The 20,574-nt window shown below is 37.7% G+C and overlaps 1 pseudogene; it reads left to right on the forward strand.

Moving 5' to 3' along the window:
- Positions 1-5,005: 5,005 nt before the first annotated feature.
- LOC113902744 lies at positions 5,006-5,948 on the forward strand (annotated as a pseudogene).
- Positions 5,949-20,574: the final 14,626 nt, after the last annotated feature.

The following is a 20,574-nucleotide window of genomic DNA, read 5'->3' on the forward strand; positions in this document are numbered from 1 at the left end:
GAAATTGAAACTGTAATCAAAAATCTTTCAGCAAACAAAAGCCCAGGTCCAGACGGCTTCACAGCTGAATTCTACCAAAAATTTAGAGAAGAGCTAACACCTATCCTGCTCAAAGTCTTCCAGAAAATTGCAGAGGAAGGTAAACTTCCAAACTCATACTATGAGGCCACCATCACCCTAATACCAAAACCTGACAAAGATCCCACAAAAAAAAGAAAACTACAGGGCAATATCACTGATGAACATAGATGCAAAAATCCTTAACAAAATTCTAGCAATCAGAATCCAACAACACATTAAAAAGATCATACACCATGACCAAGTGGGCTTTATCCCAGGGATGCAAGGATTCTTCAACATCCGCAAATCAATCAATGTAATACACCACATTAACAAATTGAAAAATAAAAACCATATGATTATGTCAATAGATGCAGAGAAAGCCTTTGACAAAATTCAACATCCATTTATGATAAAAAAAAAAAACTCTCCAGAAAGCAGGAATAGAAGGAACATACCTCAACATAATAAAAGCTATATATGACAAACCCACAGCAAACATTATCCTCAATGGTGAAAAATTGAAAGCATTTCCTCTAAAGTCAGGAACAAGACAAGGGTGCCCACTTTCACCATTACTATTCAACATAGTTTTGGAAGTTTTGGCCACAGCAATCAGAGCAGAAAAAGAAATAAAAGGAATCCAAATTGGAAAAGAAGAAGTAAAACTCTCACTGTTTGCAGATGACATGATCCTCTACATAGAAAACCCTAAAGACTACACAAGAAAATTACTAGAACTAATAAATGATTATAGTAAAGTTGCAGGATATAAAATCAACACACAGAAATCCCTTGCATTCCTATACACTAATAATGAGAAAACAGAAAGAGGAGTTAAGTAAATAATTCCATTCACCATTGCAACGGAAAGAATAAAATACTTAGGACTATATCTACCTAAAGAAACTAAAGACCTATATATAGAAAACTATAAACCACTGGTGAAAGAAATCAAAGAGGACACTAATAGATGGAGAAATATACCATGTTCATGGATTTGAAGAATCAATATAGTGAAAATGAGTATACTACCCAAAGCAATCTATAGATTCAATGCAATCCCTATCAAGCTACCAATGGTATTCTTCACAGAGCTAGAACAAATTATTTCACAACTTGTATGGAAATACAAAAAACCTCGAATAGCCAAAGCTATCTTGAGAAAGAAGAATGGAACTGGAGGAATCACCCTACCTGACTTCAGGCTCTATTACAAAGCCACAGTTATCAAGACAGTATGGTACTGGCACAAAGACAGAAATATTGATCAATGGAACAAAATAGAAAGCCCAGAGATAAATCCACGCACATATGGACACCTTATCTTTGACAAAGGAGGCAAGAATATACAATGGATTAAAGACAATCTCTTTAACAAGTGGTGCTGGGAAAACTGGCCAACCACTTGTAGAAGAATGAAACTAGAACAGTTTCTAACACCATACACAAAAATAAACTCAAAATGGATTAAAGATCTCAACGTAAGACCAGAAACTATAAAACTCCTAGAGGAGAACATAGGCAAAACACTCTCCGACATACATCACAGCAGGATCCTCTATGACCCACCTCCCAGAATATTGGAAATAAAAGCAAAAATAAACAAATAGGACCAAATTAAAAGCTTCTGCACATCAAAGGAAACTATTAGCAAGGTGAAAAGGCAGCCTTCAGAATGGGAGAAAATAATAGCAAATGAAGCAACTGACAAACAACTAATCTCAAAAATATACAAGCAACTCCTACAACTCAACTCCAGAAAAATAAATGACCCAATAAAAACATGGACCAAAGAACTAAATAGACATTTCTCCAAAGAAGACACACAGATGGCTAACAAACACATGAAAAGATGCTCAACATCACTCATTATCAGAGAAGTGCAAATCAAAACCACTATGAGGTACCATTTCACACCAATCAGAATGGCTGCGATCCAAAAGTCTACAAGCAATAAATGCTGGAGAGGGTGTGGAGAAAAGGGAACCCTCTTACACTGTTGGTGGGAATGCAAACTAGTACAGCCACTATGGACAACAGTGTGGAGATTCCTTAAAAAACTGGAAATAGAACTGCCTTATGATCTAGCAATCCCACTGCTGGGCATACACACTGAGGAAACCAGAAGGGAAAGAGACACGTGTACCCCAATGTTCATCGCAGCACTGTTTATAATAGCCAGGACATGGAGGCAACCTAGATGTCCATCAGCAGATGAATGGATGAGGAAGCTGTGGTACATATACACAATGGAGTATTACTCAGCCATTAAAAAGAATACATTTGAATCAGTTCTAATGAGGTGGATGAAACTGGAACCTATTATACAGAGTGAAGTAAGCCAGAAAGAAAAACACCAATACAGTATACTAACGCATATATATGGAATTTAGAAAGATGGTAACAATAACCCTGTGTACGAGACAGCAAAAGAGACACTGACGTATAGATCAGTCTTGTGGACCCTGTGAGAGAGGGAGAGGGTGGGGAGATTTGGGAGAATGGCATTGAAACATGTGTAATATAATGTATGAGACAAGTTACCAGTCCAGGTTCGATGCACGATGCTGGATGCTTGGGGCTGGTGTACTGGGACGGCCCAGAGGGAGGGTATGGGGAGGGAGGAGGGAGGAGGGTCAGGATGGGGAGCACGGGTATACCTGTGGCGGATTCATTTCGATGTTGGGCAAAACTAATACAATACTGTAAAGTTTAAAAATAAAATAAAGTTAAAAAAAATTTGAAGCCATGAGATAGTTCAGAGGAAACATTACTCTGAAGTGTAAACATTTAATGTAGGTAGGAGCCCAGCCACTGTGTTTGAAAGGAACAGAGTCTCTATGTTGTCTCCTTCAAACCCCAGTTCGCTAATAATGTGCCATAGCTACCTCATTCTCTAGATGAGAAAACTGAGGCCCAGATTACTGAACAATGTAGCAACATAATCTAGGAGTGAGAGGGACAACCTGTAATAAAACCCAGCTTTCCTGATTTCCAAGAACAGGTCCTTTCTACTTCATTTGTGCTATTAAAATATTTGAAATTCTTAGACTGGAGATGAGAGTGATTGAAGCTAAGTTACATTGTATATTTGCAAATAAAGTTGTAGAATTTGTTTAGTAAGAGGGATAATCGTAAGAGTGGGTCTTAGGTGTTTACAGGAGTCTTAGAGACTGTGTAGTTTGCATCCCCATTTAAAGCAATCATCTCTAACAGAGGTCCAGCAAGACAGGCTCTGCTTAAATATCCCTTGCAAAGAGACCTTGGCTAATGAAGCACTTGTCTTACCATCTCATCATCCAACTGTGGTAACAATTGCGTTTAGTCAATGGAGGCCACTATTCACTTCTTCAGTGGTATAAGGCAAAGACTAAGAATTTGTATTTTAAAATGAGATGACATGGATTTGTAATTTCCACTCTTTTTAACTGAGATCCTCAATGGGCCTAAATCTGTTTCCTCATCCTCAAGATGAGATGTGCGACAGTACCCTGTCCCAAGTGATATGAAAATAAATGTAATAATGCAAATAGCAGACAAAACACCTTGCTGTTACATAGTGAGTGCAAAATAGATTAGTTTCTTTGTTAATATTTTTCTTACACTTTAGAATCTTTGGCTTTATCTGGATGCACCCCTTTACAAGAAAAAAAAAAAAAAAAAGAAGAAAGGATTTATGTTGACTCAGGCTCATCTGCTGGGATGAGGCTAACCAAGTTGAATCTGGGTCTTCTTTAAGCAAAGAAAGAGATTTAAGCTTTTGTTTTCTTTAATCAGCATTTTTGGAAACTAGAATCTTGGGAGGTTAGTTAAAGGTTATAAATCATGGTTTCAGAATTATATTTATAATAAACACATACTCTTCATTGTAGTCTCATCATTGAATTTTATTGTGGAATTATTGAATAATATAAGCACAGGAAGCATAAATTTGCCTCTCTGCATTGTCATAGTATAGAAATTATTGAATTTTCAATATCTCTTTCATATTGAGTACTCAACATTATATAAAATGAGCAATATAGGTTGTTGTTGGTATTGATTTTGATCCAGAAAAACCTGGACTTGTACTTTGCTTCAGTGTTTATTATCTTTGGGAACTTGCTGTCATTTTTTTCACCCATTTTTGCCTCAGTATCTTATCTCTAAAATGAAGAAAATGCTTCGTGGGGTAGTCTAGTGCCTGATACACAAGAGAGATTTATTGAGTAGTCACAGTGCAATAATAATCCAATTTGATAGGAAGATGAAAAGAGTATAGTTCTTAATAAGTGGAGAGGCCTTGGGATGTGACCTACCTGCTTTACAGACTCTTCAACTAGAATATTCTAGCGATCAACAAGAATATGAAGCAAAAGAGCTGAAATAAAATGTTCTTCGGTTACTAGGTATGTCCAGTGATACATTAAGATCAGCTTCCTAGCTTGGGGTTCCTAAAAGGCAGCAGCTGAGAGGACTTGTGTGTAGGTAGTTCATTCTGGAAAAGAAAATGAAGACAGTGAACGGGGGAGAGTGAAACAGGGGAGGAGCAAAACTGAGTCTTAGTTGTGCTAGTCTGGTTACCATTTATCCACTGGCTCCTATTGACTGGTGATCTAGGATTTCCTAACGGTATGTTAATTCTCCATATCATCACATGGTTGACGTCCCAGGGTGATGAAGCAGGGTCTTCTAAGTGTCTCAAGCAGCAAGGGTCAGAAAGGCAAGAGATACACTGGTGAAAGGTGTTGTATGGGGAATGACAAGGATCAAGGTGTTATCAGGATACGATTGTTTGCAGCAAGTTGCTGCACTGATGGCTGAAGGAAAAGGTAAGTCAAGAGGGTGTGAGAGAGAGTCCAAAAAATAAAAATCCCAAATTAGTAATAATTACTAATTTAGAACAATATTCTTTTGTAGATTTTCCAGCTCAGAGAGATAAGTTTACATCAGCCCATAGTAAATGGGGAATCCCAACAATGTGACATAATTCATTGTTTTGGGCATTGTAAAGAATCCAGAGCTGCAGAAAATACTCTCTGCTGTGTTTCTAATCATGTCTGTGTCCACCATTTTGGGAAACCTCCTCATTGTGGTAACTGTGGTCACAAGTCAGAGCCTGAGATCACCCGTGCATTTTTTCCTTATGTCCTTCTCCCTCACGGATGTTACCTACTCTTCCATTATTGCCCCCAAGTTGATTGTGGACTCCCTCTCTGAGAGCACTGCCATCTCCCTCAAAGGCTGCATGGCCCAGCTCTTCATTGACCACTTCTTCTGTGGAGTGGGGATCATCCTTCTTACTGTGATGGCCTACTACTGCTACATGGTCATCTGTAAGCCCCTTCACTACATGACCATCATGAGGCCTTGGATGTGCTGCCTACTACTGAGAGGGTCATGGTTGGGAGCACTTACCCATGCAACAGTACAGCTTCTCTTCATGTATCAAATTCATTTCTGTGGCCCTAATGTTATTAATCATTTTATATGTGATTTGTTTTCGTTGCTGAAACTGGCCTGCATGGACACCCACACCCTGGGCCTCTTAGTCATCCTCAACAGTGGAGTGATGTGTGTGGCCATCTTCCTCTTCATCATCACTTCCTATGTGGTCATTCTCTGCTCCCTGAAGTCCTGCAGCTCCGAAGGGCAGCATCTCCACCTGTGGCTCCCACCTCATGGTGATCTTCATGTACCTCGTGGTGATCTTCATGTTCTTTGTGCCTTGTATTTTCTTTTAGGTGAGGCCTGTGGCCACCTACCCCATAGACAAGGTGATGGCTGTGCCCTTTACCATCATTGCTCCCATGTTAAATCCCCTGATCTACACTTTGAGGAACATGGAGGTGAAAAATGCCATGAAGAAACTGTGGGTGAAACAAGGGGCCTTGTGTGATCATTAGCTTACATGCTAAGAGCAATTCTTTGTTACAAGGACAATGCGCTTTTACCCTCCCATTCATTCCGAACTGCTGAGGATACAGTAGTCACTGGCATCATTTAATCATGAAAATCAGGCTAAGACTCTGTAACCCTGTTACTCCCCACCTCTCCAGTGCAGTTTGTGTTCCATTCCTTTTCTCACAAGGCTCTGCCCACCTTCTCTTTCTCTCTCTACATTTTTCTCCTGCCTTTTGAATAATTCAAGCCTTTTATAGTTTGTGGCTTTTGCTTTTCTTACTCTGCCCACTCCTGAAATTCTCTTTCCCAGAGTTCTTCTTCTTTGGCTCTATTTTTTTTCTTCTTCTTTCAGATGAACTGTCATCTCCTTAGGCATTTTTCCTGATGATTTTCTTCTAGGTAACTCTTTAACTCTTCATCTGATTATATCTTTAGTATCAATGTCAGAAACTAAACTTTACCAATTATTTCTTGGCTTTTATTTTCTCTTTTCCCTCCAACAAATTTGTAATCCCGATAAGGTCAGATATTGTGTTTATTGCTTCATACTGTGCTTAACAAATATTGTTGAATGAATATAAGTCTAAAAGTAACTTGTTTTTTCTTAATACAAATTAATGCTAAAAAGTAGGGGTATGTGTGTGTGTGTGTATATATATATATATATATATATATATATATATATATATATACACACTCCTATATATATATAGGAGTTGGAATTATCTGATTTCATGTTTCCAAGTGTCTTTTCTGGAAACATTTGGAAGCAAGTACAATCTCAGATTAGTACTTTACTTAGTAGTTTACTATTTAAAAAGGACTACAGCACTGCCAAAATTCTCTGCTGCTGTTATTTCTCCCTTAAAGAGGCAGAATAAGAATCACTCACACTGGGAGTCAACATACTTTAGAATCTAGTGTCTATAGTTATGCCCTTTATGAGAAAAAGGTAACTCTATAGAGACCTAAATTTTTCTTTAACTGTGGGAAATTTTTTTCTTGCTGTTACATCATGGAGTTGGATTTGAAAATCCAAACGGTATTCCTTTTCCTCCAGATTTTGCTTTGTCTGTCACTAGAGAGGTACTGATCCCTTTTAAACTGTCTCCCTCACCTCCCTCACCTACATATGGGAAATCTAATGTCTTAGACTAAATTAGCATTCTGTTATAGTTTACTTAATTTAAAAAATACATAGTATAAATGATAGAAATAATTACAATATCAGTCAGTATTTGAAGTAAGGACAATATTTAAGCCAGTATTTATTTGTATACACAAAAACATGTGTATAAGGTACATATATCATGTTAATTATCCTCAGCTATTTTTGAAAACTATGAGGTCCATTTATTTACTGAAGAATATTTGCTTACTTTGTTAGAAGTGTCAGATACTCTTTAAGATCAGGGTACACATCCATGAATAAGGTGATGCTTCTCTTTTACCTTGGGGTTTACATTATAGTACAGGAGACAATACATTGATATGAAAATAGTCATGAAGTGTTAACTGATTGTCAGAAACTATAGTGGAATGGTGTATATGTGACCAGACAACTTTAATTAGGTGGACAAGGAAGCTTTTCTGAGAGGTTACTTCTAAACTGAGACCTAAATGATGAGACAGAATCATCCTTAAACACATCAGTGAGAAGAGCATTTCAAGGGACTACTGAAAAGCTTGTGAAAAACTTGTAAGTTAGAAGCCAGCTTGAATAGAAGAAGGTCAAGATAATCAGAAATGATTATCTGACCGGTTCTGACCAAGAAAAATGCCAAAAAGCAAAATGGTTGTCTAAGGAGGCCTCACAAATAGCTGGGAAAAGAAAAGAAGTGAAACGCAAAGGAGAAAAGGAAAGATATGCCCATTTGAATGCAGAGCTCCAAAGAATAGCAAGGAGAGATAAGAAAGCCTTCTTCAGTGATCAATGCAAAGAAATATAGGGAAAAAATAGAATGGGAAAGACTAGAGATCTATTCAAGAAAATTAGAGGTACCAAGGGAACATTTCATTCGAAGATGGGCTCAATAAAGGACAGAAATGGTGTGGACCTAACGGAAGCAGAAGATATTAAGAAGAGGTGGCAAGAATAAAAAGACTTACTGTACAAAAAATATCTGCATGACCCAGATGATCACAATGGTGTGATCACTCACCTAGAGCCAGACATGCTGGAATGTGAAGTAAAGTGGGCCTTAGGAAGCCATCACTACAAACAAAGCTAGTGGAGGTGATGGACTTCCAGTTGAGCTATTTAAAATCCTAAAAGATAATGCTGTGAAAGTGCTGCGCTCAATATGCCAGCAAATTTGGAAGACTCAGCTGTGGCCACGGGACTGGAAAAGAACAGTTTTCATTCCAATCCCGAAGAAAGGCAATGCCAAAGAATGCTCAAACTACCACACAATTGCACTCATCTCACATGCTACCCAAGGCATGCTCAAAATTCTCCAAACCAGGCTTCAACAATATGTGAATTGTGAACTTACAGATGTTCAAGCTGGTTTTAGAAAAGGAAGAGAAACCAGAGATCAAACTGCCAACATCCACTGGATCTTCAAAAAAGTGAGAGATTTCCAGGAAGAAAAAAAAAAAAAAAAGGAACAAACATCTATTTGTGCTTTTTTGACTATGCCAAAGCCTTTGACTGTGTAGATAACAATAAACTGGAAAATTCTGAAAGAGATGGGAATACCAGACCACCTGACCTGCCTCTTGAGGAACCTGTATGCAGGTCAGGAAGCAACAGTTAGAACTGGACATGGAACAACAGACTGGTTCCAAACAGGAAAAGGAGTACGTCAAGGCTGTATATTGTCACCCTGCTTATTTAACTTATATGCAGAGACGCTGGGCTGGAGGAACACAAGCTGGAATCAAGATTGCTGGGAGAAATATCAATAACCTCAGATATGCAGATGACACCACCCTTATGGCACAAAGCGAAGAAGAACTAAAGAGCCTCTTGATGAAAGTGAAAGAGGAGAGTGAAAATGTTGGCTTAAAGCTCAACATTCAGATAACTAAGATCATGGCATCCAGTCCCATCACTTCATGGCAAATAGATGGGGAAACAGTGGCTGACGGTATTTTTGGGGGGGGGGGGGTCCAAAATCACTGCAGATGGTGAGTGCAGCCATGAAATTAAAAGATGCTCACTCCTTGGAAGGAAAGTTATGGCCAATTTAGACAGCATATTAAAATGTAGAGACATTACTTTGCCAACAAAAGTCCATCTAGTCAAAGCTATGGCTTTTCCAATAGTCATGTATGGATGTCAAAGTTGGACTATAAAGAAGGCTGAGCACCAAAGAATTGATACTTTTGAACTGTGGTGTTGGGGAAGACTCTTGAGAGTCTCTTGGACTGCCAGAAGATCCAACCAGTCCATACTAAAGGAGATCAGTCCTGGGTGTTCATTGGAAGGACTGATGTTAAAGCTGAAACTCCAAAACTTTGGCCACCTCACTCAAAGAGCTGACTCATTTGAAAAGACCCTGATGCTGGGAAAGATTCAGGGCAGGAGGAGAAGAGGACAACTGAGAATAAGATGGTTGGATGGTATCACCAACTCAATGAACTTGAGTTTGGGTGAACTCCAGGAGTTGGTGATGGACAGGGAGGCCTGGCCTGCTGCTGTTAATGGGGTTGCAAAGAGTCGGACACAACTCAGTGACTGAACTGAACTGAAGATAATCAGTAGAGAGGAGGGAATGTGATGCAAGGCAAGAAGTGAAAATTTAACAGATGTCTTCTAATCAAGAAATCTGTTTTTTTGACTTTTAAATTCAAAATGAATTATCAGCATCAGAATAATTTTGATTAGAAGAATAATTAAAAATAAAATCCTTCATGTGTTTATGAATAACTCAGCAATTTGGCATCAAACATCTTTGAAAATGGGTTTCCCAGATGCTGCTGTGGTAAAGAACACGACTGCCAACACAGAAGACATAAGAGACGCTAGTTCAATCCTTGGGTCAGGAAGATCCCCTGGTGGAAGGCGTGGCAACCTACTCCAGTATTCTTGCCTGGAGAATCCCATGAATAGAGGAACCTATTGAATATAGGCTCCCATGAATATGGAGCCTGGTGGGCTCCATAGGGTCATAAGTAGTACAACATGACTGAAGCAACTTGGTATGCATGCATGCATCTTTGCACAGAGTGTCCATTTGATTTTGCTACATCATAACAGAGCATAATGTTGACTGGCTCCCTACAATATCTTAAAATTGAACATCTGGATTCACCTAATAATTATTTTTCTTGCCTCATGTCAAAGAAGAAAAAGCTGCTGACAATTTGTAAATGTTGATCTCTGTAAGAACTTTCTGATGATCATTTTTACTATTTTAATTATGAGAATTGGAAGGTTCATAATGAGATCCCTAAAGCTAAATAATATTTTTGGTAATTCTCCAGCATCAAAGTAGGTCCAGAATTTACATTTTCTGTTACAAAGTTAAGGCCATTCTGACCATTCTTGCTGAAGTTACTACCTGCAATTATACTCCACAAATCTCTTCTCTCTTCTGTAGGTCTCCCTAATTTCTTCACATGAAATAGCTTTATTCATTAAACATATCACTTTTCAGCTCACTGATCACCTTTTTTGTTTGGTTCTTTAATGCTCTTGTTTTGAAGCAAATCTTGGTCTTGCTGCTTTTTTTAAAGAAACTCACTGTGGATAATTGACTGTAAATAATCTAACCTGTGTATAAGAATAGAAAATTTCACTACTATTTATGATACAAAGACATTACAAAGTAGGAATAAGGTAGCATTTTAATTTGAAGGAGAATATTGGTATAAAAAAAAAACAACAGTTGCAAACATTCAACTTCTTTGGAGACATTAAATAAGCTTACTTCTTATTTCACTCTGAAAATGTAAGCAATCTGAAGGGAACTTCCTTAGACTGTTACAACTATATCTACCAATTTTCAGCACCCATTCAGCTACCTTCTTAACTACTCTTAAAAGTGAATTTGTTAGCTATGCTCCTATGCAAAGCAATCAACCTCTTTATTGTACACTAGACATTATTTCCTTGTTTGCATGAGGTCTAAAAATAGCTTCTATATCTATTTTATCTACATTTCACTTTTTATTTGATAATTTTACATCAGCAAAGAAGCAAATCTGTTACATCCTTCATCTTTCAAGTAAAATCTTCCATTGATTCCTTTTCCTTCATCAGGTACTCTTTCATTTCATTCTCTCCTCTTTCTTACAAATCACAAGAGATTCTCTAACACTTGTCTCCCATTTCTCTTCTTCTGTTCTGTTTAAACCCTTTCAGCCACACTTCAGTTAAATTTTTCTTTTTTGGGTCACCAGTGACCTCTATGTTATTCAACATAAGTGTCATCACTCACTTCTCATCTTACAGAATCCACCAGCTGTGTTTCATCCCATCTTTCATGGCACACTTTCTTTGAGCAAAGATTCTTTGAGTTTGAGACCTGGAAATCCAAATTCTTCCATGGTATTTCCACTTGAATGACTAATAGCTTTCTTACACTGGTCCCAATGACAAAACATATTTTCATGGAAATTAATATAAAAATTCTAAAATTATATGCATGTGTGCCTGTCTTTAAATAAGTTTGGTGACAAAAGAAAAGAAGAATAGGAAACTAGATAGGAAACTAGATTTACTAATTGTAAGAACATGTCACAAAGCTTTAGTTTGTAAACTTTTTGCTATATTCCCATGAATAGAGAATCCTAAAGAACAGGATAAATGGTCCAGACTTGAGTCCTCTATATTTGTAGATTTAATGTAAGTGCTATAATGTAATTAATTAATGATCAGGATAGAATTTTAATCCCTCAGGAAGCAGGGACTACTGGATAAATTCTGAAAGAGCCATATGGTCACTTAACTCCCCCCCCACATCATCCTCTCATTTCACACAATCTTTGTGCTTTTTGCTCCTTGTGTCCTTCTCCCTTTTCTGATTTGTACAGTCTTTCTGAATTTACCCTCTTTCTATAACATACCTGTTACATTATCTGCCCCACCCCATCATCACAATATTATTTCTTATCCCACTCACTTCCTCTAGCTGAAGCAAATAATAAAGGATTAAACAAATCAGGACTTGGAATAAAGTAGAAGATGCTACGTGCATTTTGAAGTAGGAACCAGGGTTTCAGGATTAATTGCTGGAGTCCTGTTGTTGAGTCATAATTTAAAAAATATCCCCTCCAGGAGAGTGGTCCATGTCAGACGGCTATTCCATGTCAGGAAAAACATCTAAAATATCATTGAAAATATAATAGCATTTGTCCCTTAATACCATATGCAAATGAAATGTAGGCAATTATTAATATTTACCCTTCTGATGGATCACTGCAATACTGCTTCTTTCTGGGGTGTGTGACTAAGCATTAAAAATAGGTAGAATACAAGAGTGTATAGAGGGGCACACTCATTGATATAGACTTTCTGCAGGGACCTCATGAGCAATTTTCCCTCCAGCTTCAATTGCAATGCTACATCCCATCAGAGTAAACAAACTGTCAATATTTCTCTAAAAAAAATTTGAAAAGAGAAAAATTTCTTTAAGGTCTGGAAATTGTACGTTTAATTTTAAAATTATGGCATATCAAGATCAAATACTGAGAGAAGAAAAGCAGATTATGGATTAATGTATACATTTTTGCATGAAAAACATTCACACATAAAAGTTGTTACTGTTTAGTAAGCATGACTGTTGCTCTAGTTCCCACACAGTACATGCCTTTATGGATTGATGCTGTGTCTTATCCCAGAACTCATCTTTTGCATTTAGTAAATAAACAGACATTTCACCACAGTCTGCAAAGGGACTATGTTCTGTCCTAATTTATACAGTTTCTCTTTCTGAATATGAAGGGAATTGAAAGCACCTACAAATAGAAGCCCAGAAGAAGCCAAAAAAAAAAAAAAAAAAACCCTAACTGATTGGGGTCATAAAATTTTTACAAACACTTGAGTAAGTCAAACCATAAATAACTGTGTCTTGGAAAATTGTAATGATGGGAAATTTCCATACCCTGAAGGAAACTGAGATTCAATCCTAAGGTTCATGACCTCTCAGGGAAACCTCTTTAAATTCCACTTAAAGGTCAAGGAGGAAACTTTTGCACCTTTATGTTTTCATTGAGACCATGGTGAAGACAATGTTTGAGAATCAGTAGGGAAAATCCTTTACCAATCTCCCAGAATTGTAACATCTCTCTTAGATGTAGAAGTAAGACTTAGAAATTTTATATTTCACGTTTTGACCAGCTGTTGAATGGGTGTTTCTCCATAGAGAGAAGGATATTACCATTACCAGAATTTTCAAGAGACTGACACATGGTGAGATTTATAATTCACATTTTTGCATATTCACAGGTGACTTTAAATTGTAATGTAGTATGTAAAATTATGGGCATTTTGATGCAGGCTACCATGTTTAAGGCAAGCTGTGGTCTATCACTTGGTTATGTACATTTGGGCGAGTTCTATAAACCTTTTTGCCCTCAGAATGTTTATTTTTAATGGAGATTATATGTTCACATGGCCAAAGGATTTGGAAACAAATAAAATAATACATGTGAAATTAATTAGATAGGACTTGAAATAATTTAAGTGTTGAATATATAGCAGCTGTTTGAATACAAATATTTTTGGAGGGTTATGTGTTCCTATTCAAGTCTAATGAAATTATAGCTATCATCAGTTTTTTATCTTCAAGTTAAATCCAAATAACTATAAAATGCAACATCTGATTATTTTTGTTAGAGCTAGTTGATAGCATTTTATTTACTGTTTCTTGATATGTTATCATTTATCATTATTGTTTCTTAATTTGTTATCATTTAATTATTGTTTCTTTATATGTTATATTTATCATTCATTTACCCCTCAAACTAGTGCTTCAGATGAAAAAAAGTGGACTACATAATGCCTATGTAGAACTAAGATGATTTACTTAGAGAACTATTGATAGGTAATACAATAGTTCAGTTCAGTCCAGTTCAGTTCAGTTCAGTCGCTCAGTTATGTCCGACTCTTTGCGACCCCATGAATCACAGCACGCCAGGCCTCCCTGTCCATCACCATCTCCCAGAGTTCACCCAAACTCATGTCCATGGAGTCAGTGATGCCATCCAGCCATCTCATCCTCTGTCATCCCCTTCTCCTCCTGCCCCCTATCCCTCCCAGCATCAGGGTCTTTTCCAATGAGTCAACTCTTCAAATGAGGTGGTCAAAGCCTCAGCATCAGTCCTTCCAATGAACACCCAGGACTGGTCTCCTTGAAGATGGACTGGTTGGATCTCCTTGCAGTCCAAGGGACTCGCAAAAATCTTCTCTAGCACCACAGTTCAAAAGCATCAATTCTTCGGTGCTCAGCTTTCTTCACAGTCCAACTCTCACATCCATACATGACCACTGGAAAAACCTAGTTAATTTCCCACAAAAAGCACTAAAGAATGGTCCAGGAAAGGACATGAAGGGTAATAGTGTCTTACTCAACTGACAGAGTAGAATCTTCTGATTTTAAATTTGCTCATTTAATTTTCTCTATGTACACTTGATGTCATAAATAACATTAAATTTCTGCTGCAGAGTTGTTCAAGAATATTTTATTTAAATGGCTGAAGTCTCTAACTGCCTTAGTGCTAGTTGTTGTGGCTTTTTCTCTCTCTTTATATGAACTAAATCACTAAGACAACAGAAGGAAAAAAGGCTCAGGCGTCCGTCAGGAAGAACACAGGTAGGAACAATGAAAGGCTATTTTTCTAAATTCCCAAGATAGTAAGTATATATAAGTTGAGACTTTTGGGGAAATTAGCAGAGCAATTTTGAGGGGAGAGTAAAAGATCTGAAATCTGAAGAGAACACATTTCTCAGGCCATAAAGGAAAATAATATACTTAAATAGATAAAAAATTAAACTATTATTATTAAAGTAAATAACAATGCTGGATAAAATGCAGTGAATTCAAGGAATTTAACTTGGAAGGTAATTAGAATGGGTTTTTAATCTATCAATTTAATATTAAAATATAATTAGAAAACTGCATATAGTGACATTCCTTATTACTAATTTCTCATATAATTTTGAATATTATATTTATTTTATAATGCTATTATACAAACTATTATATAATAGTTACATCAGCTTTAAATTAGGCACAGAAATTTCTATATTATTTTCAGAATGATCAATGCTAGAATAATGTTGCTGCCAAAATGAATGGGAAGGAAACAGTGAGTAATGGTAAGAGCCAGGAGGCAAAATTTCCAGGGTCCCAGGTCCAAAAGATGGTCCAGAGCCCTCAGTTCATGGTGTAAAGGGCCGTCAGCAATCTTCTGTGAATCTCCAGCGTCTGAAGAATATGGTTGTCAGGGAAGGGAAGTCCGTGAGATATTTTCTCAGGAATATGAACAGAACAAGCTGTTTCCAAGAAAAACATATGAAGGGAAAACTGATAGGGAGGGCTAGGCCTATGATTTGGCTATCTGTGGATTCTTTACAGCAAGAAAATACTTACAGTGCATAACTTAACTTCTATGTTATGTTAGCATGTTGGTTCCACCAGTACAAATTAATTACATTGGATAAGTAATAAAATTACCCTCAAACATTGTCTTTTCCTGAACAAATATTTAGGTGATAAATAACACAATGTTGTGGGTTCCAAAATTGATTTTTAATGTTAATTTTTCTTATTATTATTTCAAAATGCATGTTAAAATAAAAAGTTTCTACTATCTTCATACATTATTAATGAATAGGGTTGCTACAATTTTTCATTTAGCACGCTGTAAAAATTCACCAAGTATGTCCTTATGTTATTAATTAGTGTTTTATTCATAGCATATCTTGTTATTAATTTATAGTAGATTGAGTTGCATAAACATCTTATTAACATTTTAGATATTTGTAATTTTTTAATAAATGAAATATCATCTTCCATAAAACTTACATCACTTTATTTCACTCTTAGAATAATTTTTAGGGTTGGGATTACTTGTATAAAAAATATAGTCATTTTTATGACTCTAAAAATATTTGCTAAAACATTTTCCCAATTAGATAATATGAATGAAGCTGTTTCATTGCAATTTAGAAGACATTGTTTTTTAAAAACCAGACTTAGAAATCTATTTTATTCTTATGATAGATTCTTCAGTGCACTTTGTATGTGAAAACATTATTAAAAAAAATAAAGCTTATATCAATATTCCACATCTTCATGTGGAATTATACATTATAAAGCAGTTCATAGTAACTGTCTTATTTGACTCTCATAGGTCAACAGCTTGAACAAATGGTACTCTATTTTATCAGAGAGGATTCAAAAGCTTTGTGGTTTCTTCAGTGACACATGACTATAAATCTGTAGCTTCTAGATATTTTATATTGGAAACTGAACAATTATTATATTATTTTAATTAACTTTTCATTTTGGAATAATTTTAGATTAATAGAAAAGTTACCAAGATAATACAGAGTTTCTATCCACTCCTCAGTTATTTTCCCCAGGAGCTATCCCACGTTGAAGATATGGAAGGGTGGCGGTGAGGAGATACCCCTCGTCCAAGGTAAGGAGCAGTGGCTGTGCTTTGCTGGAGCAGCTGTGAAGAGATACTCCATGCCCAAGGTAAGAGAAACCCAAGTAAGACAGTAGGTGTTGCAAGAAGGCATCAGAGGGCAGACACACTGAAACCATACTCACAGAAATCTAGTCAATCTAATCACACTAGGACCACAGCCTTGTCTAACTCAATGAAACTAAGCCATGCCCATGGGGCAACCCAAGACGGGCGGGTCATGGTGGAGAGATCTGACAGAATGTGGTCCACTGGAGAAGGGAATGCAAACCACTTCAGTATTCTTGCCTTGAGAACCCCATGAACAGTATGAAAAGGCAAAATGATAGGATACTGAAAGAGGAACTCCCCAGGTCAGTAGGTGCCCAATATGCTACTGGAGATCAGTGGAGAAATAACTCAAGAAAGAATGAAGGGATGGAGCCAAAGCAAAAACAATACCCAGCTGTGGATGTGACTGGTGATAGAAGCAAGGTCCAATGTTGTAAAGAGCAATATTACATAGGAACCTGGAATGTCAGGTCCATGAATCAAGGCAAATTGGAAGTGGTCAAACAAGAGATGGCAAGAGTGAATGTCGACATTCTAGGAATCAGCGAACTAAAAAGGACTGGAATGGGTGAATTTAACTCAGATGACCATTATATCTACTACTGTGGGCAGGAATCCCTCAGAAGAAATGGAGTAGCCATCATGGTCAACAAAAGAGTCCAAAATGCAGTACTTGGATGCAATCTCAAAAATGACAGAATGATCTCTGTTCCTTTCCAAGGCAAACCATTCAATATCACAGTAATCCAAGTCTATGCCCCAAGCAGTAATGGTGAAGAAGCTGAAGTTGAATGGTTCTATGAAGACCTATAATACCTTTTAGAACTAACACCCAAAAATGATGTCCTTTTACTTCTAGGGGACTGGAATGCAAAAGTAAGAAGTCAAGAAACACCTGGAGTAACAGACAAATTTGGCCTTGGAATACGGAATGAAGCAGGGCCAAGACTAATAGAGTTTTGCCAAGAAAATGCACTGGTCCTAGCAAACACCCTTTTCCAACAACACAAGAGAAGACTCTACATATGGACATCAGCAGATGGTCAACACCAAAATCAGATTGATTATATTCTTTGCAGCTAAAGATGGAGAAGCTCTATACAGTCAACAAAAACAACACCAGGAGCTGACTGTGGCTCAGATCATGAACTCCTTATTACCAAATTCAGACTGATATTGAAGAAAGTAGGGAAAACCACTAGACCATTCAAGTATGACCTACATCAAATTCCTTATGATTATACAGTGGAAGTGAGAAAAAGATTTAAGGAACTAGATCTCATAAATAGAGTGCCTGATGACCTATGGTCTGAGGTTCATGACATTGTACAGGAGACAGGGATCAAGACCATCCCTATGGAAAAGAAATGCAAAAAAGCAAAATGGCTCTCTGGGGAGGCCTTACACATAGCTATGAAAAGAAGAGAAGTAAAAAGCAAAGGAGAAAAGGAAAGATAAAAGCATTTGAATGCAGAGTTCCAAAGAATAGCAAGAAGAGATAAGAAAGCCTTCCTCAGCGATCCATGCAAAGAAATAGAGGACAACAACAGAATGGAAAGACTAGAGATCTCTTCAAGAAAATTAGAGATACCAAGGGAACATTTCATGCAAAGATGGGCTCGATAAAGGATGGAAATGGTATGGACCTAACAGAAACATAAGATACTAAGAAGTGGTGGTAGGAATACACAGACGAACTATACAAAAAAAGATCTTCACGACACAGATAATCATGATGGTGTGATCACTCATCTAGAGTCAGACATCCTGGAATGTGAAGTGAAGTGGGCCTTAGAAAGCACCACTACGAACAAAGCTAGTGGAGGTGATGGAATTCCAGTTGAGTTATTTCAAATCCTGAGAGATGATGCTGTGAAAGTGCTACACTCAGATCCGATCAGATCAGATCAGTCGCTCAGTCGTGTCCAACTCTTTGCAACCCCATGAATCGCAGCTCGCCAGGCCTCCCTGTCCATCACCATTTCCTGGAGTTCACTGAGACTCACATCTGAGTCAGTGATGCCATCCAGCCATCTTATCCTCTATTGTCCCCTTCTTCTCTTGCCCCCAATCCCTCCCAGCATCAGAGTCTTTTCCAAAGAGTCAACTCTTCGCATGAGGTGGCCACAGTACTGGAGTTATATGCCAGCAAATTTGGAAAACTCAGCAGTGGCCACAGGACTGGAAAAGGTGAGTTTTCATTCCAATCCCAAAGAAAGGCAATGCCAAAGAATGCTCAAACTACTGCACAATTGCACTCATCTCACACGCTAGTAAAGTAATGCTCAAAATTCTCCAAGCCAGGCTTTAGCAATGCATGAACCGTGAACTTCCTGATGTTCAAACTGGTTTTAGAAAAGGCAGAAGAACCAGAGATCAAATTGCCAACATCCACTGGATCATCGAAAATGCAAGAGAGTTCCAGAAAAACATCTATTTCTGCTTTTTTGACTATGCCAAAGCCTTCGACTGTGTGGATCACAATAAACTGTGGAAAATTCTGAAAGAGATGGGAATACCAGACAACCTGACCTGCCTATTCAGAAATCCGTATTCAGGTCAGGAAGCAACAGTTAGAACTGGACATGGAACAGCAGACTGTTTCCAAATAGGAAAGGGAATATGTCAAGGCTGTATATTGTCACCCTGCTTATTTAACTTATATGCAGAGTACATCATGAGAAACGCTGCCTGGATGAAGCACAAGCTGGAATTAAGATTGCTGGGAGAAATATCAATAACCTCAGATATGCAGATGACACCACCCTTATGGCAGAAAGTGAAGAAGAACTAAAGAGCCCTCTTGATGAAAGTGAAAGTGGAGAGTGAAAAAGTTGGCTTAAAGCTAAACATTCAGAAAACAAAGATCATGGCATCCGGTCCCATCACTTCATGGGAAATAGATGGGGAAACAGTGGAAATAGTGTCAGACTTTATTTTAGGGGGCTCCAAAATCACTGCAGATGGTGACTGCAGGCATGAAATTAAAAGATGCTTACTCCTTGGAAGGAAAGTTATGACCAACCTAGATAGCATATTGAAAAGCAGAGACATTACTTTGCCAACAAAGGCCCGTCTAGTCAAGGCTATGGTTTTTCCATTGGTCATGTATGGATGTGAGAGTTGGACTGTGAAGAAGGCTGAGCACCGAAGAATTGATGCTTTTGAACTGTGGTGTTGGAGAAGACTCTTGAGAGTCCCTTGGACTGCAAGGAGACCCAACCAGTCCATTCTGAAGGAGATCAGCCCTGGGACTTCTTTGGAGGGAATGATGCTGAAGCTGAAACTCCAGTACTTTGCCACCTCATGCGAAGAGTTGACTCATTGGAAAAGACTCTGATGCTGGGAGAGATTGGGGGCAGGAGGAGAAGGGGACGACGGAGGATGAGATGGCTGGATGGCATCACTGACTCCATGGACGTGAGTCTGAGTGAACCCCGGGAGTTTGTGATGGACAGGGAGGCCTGGCGTGCTGCAATTCATGGGGTTGCTAAGATTTCGGACACGACTGTGCGATTGAACTGAACTGAGTAATTATCATCTAACATTGCTAGTAGTATATTTGTCAAAACTGTGGAATGAACATTGATTATATTACTCTTATAGAAGCACAAGATTTTAATCATGTTTCACTAACTTTGCCATGGCTATCACTTTTCTGTTCTAAGAATCAATCCAGGACAGCACAGCACGTTTAATTACCTTTTAAATAATTTCTAATCATAGACCTTGTGATCATAAACTTTGCGGACACTGTCCTCTCCATTGCCTAAGTATTAACAGTAATTTTGGAAATTCCGTTTATCTAAAAAAAGAGCAGTTTGATCTGTTCATATTTAATGTGCATTTGATTCTAAAACAGTATTTCTTAGAAACTTCCCAGATTAGGGAAATACAGAGCCTAAGAATTACTTGTTAGATTAACACAGAGCCTTGCTGTTCCTCTCCACTGTTTTTATTATTTGATTTTCT

Source organism: Bos indicus x Bos taurus, chromosome 13 (assembly GCF_003369695.1).
Source record: "Bos indicus x Bos taurus breed Angus x Brahman F1 hybrid chromosome 13, Bos_hybrid_MaternalHap_v2.0, whole genome shotgun sequence".
Lineage (NCBI taxonomy): Eukaryota > Metazoa > Chordata > Mammalia > Artiodactyla > Bovidae > Bos > Bos indicus x Bos taurus.